Source organism: Sorex araneus, chromosome 1 (assembly GCF_027595985.1).
Source record: "Sorex araneus isolate mSorAra2 chromosome 1, mSorAra2.pri, whole genome shotgun sequence".
Lineage (NCBI taxonomy): Eukaryota > Metazoa > Chordata > Mammalia > Eulipotyphla > Soricidae > Sorex > Sorex araneus.
Window position 1 is genome coordinate 441,274,558 of NC_073302.1, and position 3,470 is coordinate 441,278,027.

Consider the following 3,470-nt stretch of genomic DNA (forward strand, 5'->3'; position numbering starts at 1 on the left):
CCCTGCTGGCGTTGCACAGACCTGGAGCACCATCTGTGCACATTTGGTGACTAGATGCACTTTCTGTGCGCAGCAGGGGACAGGCAAGAATGGCAGGAAGAACTGGGGGTTTCCGCACCGAAGACTAAGACACAGAACGACTCTGTTTCATGTGAGTCCTTCAAAACTTCCCGGACAAGACGGAGCAGATTCTTGGTTAAGAAGGAATGAGGCCTTTGGATGAGTCACACTTCCTCGCTAAGTCAATCACTGGAAAGAACCTATTTTTTAAATGTGTTTTTTTTCTTTTTGGGTTATACCCGGTGATGCACAGGAGTTACTCCTGGCTCATGCACTCAGAAAATTACTCCTGGTGGTGCTCGGGGGAACCATATGGGATGCTGGGAATCGAACCCGGGTAGGCTGTGTGCAAGGCAAATGCCCTATCCGCTGTGCTATTGCTCCATCCCCATAAAATGTTTTAAATATATATATAATGTTTTTGCAGTTTGGTGTCTGCTAGTCTGGGGACATGACAGACACAATTTCCTGTAAGTAGAACTGCAGTTGGTGATCGATGAACCCACCATGGGGGACCGCCTGTTGCTTAAGCACCCGCTCAGCCCAGCGTCCCCGGCGGGAATGTGGCCGGGCTCCTCGCAGGCCGTATTTATGTGTGTGCTGCGACTTGGGCTCAGAGCAGCCCTTACTCCAGCATGGCTCTGAGCAGAACTGAATAAAAACGGTTCCTGGCAGATTATGGATGATTTGCCTAGACCAGCGTTGACATCCTTAAAGGCAAATGTACTCTGGAATATAGATTTTGAGGCTCTTGGCTTTGGGCTGGGTTCTATGAGCACGGCGCCGGTTCATTACCGCTCCCCCCGCTGTCACAGTTCGCTGACCCTTCCCTGGGAGCACATCAGGAATCCAATCAGCGGTTCCTAATGGACACGCCTGCCGGACTGGTCTTACTCAGGACAACTAAGCCACGTGGGCGAGAGCAGACAACACGATTCTGTTCAAAGGGGCCGTTTGTGGGCTTTTGTGTGTCCAACCCTGCCCTTACCTGTGGCAGGATGCAGCTTGCCAGGCACGGTCGCTGCAGGCCCGGGAGACACTGTTCTGTCTCCGTGAGGTACTCAGTGATGTTGCAATTTGTGAGGCGTCTTTGCTGTGGCCTGACTTTTCCCCGGTGAGGAGAATTGTGTAGAACTTGAATCTCCAATTCTGTGATGTCAGTACCATGGTCTTAGCGCAATAAGACTGGGACAGTTAGTAGAGACCCCTCATGGAGTTTCTTTCCTTCCTTCCTTCCTTCCTTCCTTCCTTCCTTCTTCCTTCCTTCCTTCCTTCCTTCCTTCCTTCCTTCCTTCCTTCCTTCCTTCCTTCCTTCCTTCCTTCCTTCCTCCCCCTCCCTTCCCTCCCTCCCTCCCTCCTTCCTTTTTCTTTCTTTCTTTCTTTCTTTCTTTCTTTCCTTTCTTTCTTTCTTTCTTTCTTTCTTTCTTTCTTTCTTTCTTTCTTTCTTTCTTTCTTTCCTTCTTTCCTTCTTTCCTTCTTTCTTTCTTTCTTTCTTCTTTCTTTCTTTCTTTCTTTCTTTCTTTCTTTCTTTCTTTCTCTCTCTCTCTCTCTCTCTCTCTCTCTCTCTTTTTTTTTGCTTTTTGGGTCACACCCGGCAATGCACAGGGGTTAATCCTGGCTCTGCACTCAGGAATCACTCCTGGCGGTGCTCGGAGGACCATATGGGATGCTGGAATCGAACCCGGTCTTTCCGTGTGCAAGGCAAACGCCCTACCCACTGTGCTATTGCCTCCCAGCCCCTTTCTCTCCTCTTTCTTTTCTTTCTCTTCCTTCCTTTTTCTTTCTCTTTTTTCTTCCTTTCTCTTTTCCCTTCCTTCCTTCCTTTCTTCTTTCTTTCTTTCTTTCTTTCTTTCTTTCTTTCTTTCTTTCTTTCTTTCTTTCTTCTTTCTTTCTTTCTTTCTTTCTTTCTTCTTTCTCTTTCTTTCTTCCTTAATTTCTCTCCTTGCACCTGTAGTCCTCAGTAGTCCTCAGCAAAAAGGACTGGGTCTCTTCAGATAAACTGCTCATACAGGGGTAGCGAACAGGTAGCCATCATGCGGGGAGATTTGCCTCTCCCCAGCTGCCCCCCTCCCCAGATGAAGGTCCTTCTTAGTGAATTAAGATGGAAAATGTTCACCAGTGGACTCCATCCAGGCTGGCTCTACATCTCCTCCTCTTGGTATGAGAAGCGTGACCCAGGGGGGACAGAACCCTCAGCTGGAGCCCAGGGATGCTCTCAAGAGGCCAACATCTTTGTCTCTGGTGGTCTGTTGGTGGTGCCCACCCTCAGCCACTCCTTTGCACACCCTTTCATCCATTATCTACAGGTATGACCTACAGAGGGATGGTGGCTCCAGGATGTTCCCATGCCGGGGCTTCTTATTCTCCGTAGCTTTGTGGCTTCAGAAGTTAGCTTATCCCGGAGCCTCATTTCTCATCTTTTAGATGGGGATAAATCCCAGTACCCGCTCCAGAAGTCTGTGGTAAAGATTCCAGGAGACTGTCGAAGAAACTGCGGTTTCTGGCTCATCCGGACACTATGTGTTAAGTAACGATATTGCTCTTTTGATTAACAAGCAATTCCCGAGTCCTGACCTGACCACGGATGCTCATGAAAGAAAGGGAACTTTTCTGGAATGGAGAGAAGGGTGTTCCTTAAGTCAGTTCTTCCGAGGATCCATTTGATCTCCATAAAGCCAGGGGAGTGGGAGTCAAAACAAAATGGTTATAACCGGAACCAAAGAAAGATTCAAAATAAAAAATGGTTTTAGATTGAGTAGGGGGATGGTCAATGGGTCCCTCCTCATGCTAGAGGCAAAGCCGAGTTCGAAACCCACCGAGTCAAGGAACTGGGATGGCCTGGAAGGAGACGGGGCGAGCTCAGAGCTGCTGGGTTGAGGATCAAGTGACGGTGTGGTGGGCTGTCTTGGCTCACTGTTCTCAGTATCCGAGCATGTCCCTGAGGATCACGCCCAGGCCCCCACACCTCTCAGCACTGGGCAGCTGACAGTGACCGGGTGCCAAGGCAGCCAGAGAGAACTGTCGCCCCCCTTGTGCCAAAAACAAACAGGATATGGATTCTGTCCGGGGAACTAGGTGGCTCTTGCCTTTAGTTGACACAAAAGTACTACAGTCTGGATTTGGAGTTTGTAAGGATCTTGGTCCCTCCCAGACCCCTCCCCTTTTCAGGAAGAAAGCGAGAATCACCTGATTCCATAGGGTGGAAGGAGCCACTCTGAGCTGTCACCGGAACACCATTCTTTGGTTCCGGTTATGACAAGAGTGTTCGGGATGGGCGAGAATCCCAACTACTGTTAACAAACACGTCAGCAAACAGCACTGATATTTATTGCACATTCTCACCCGACCACCGGAAGCGAGCCTCAGAGCGAGTCCCTTTGCGAGCTGTCCCCAGAAACTGGACAGGAAGG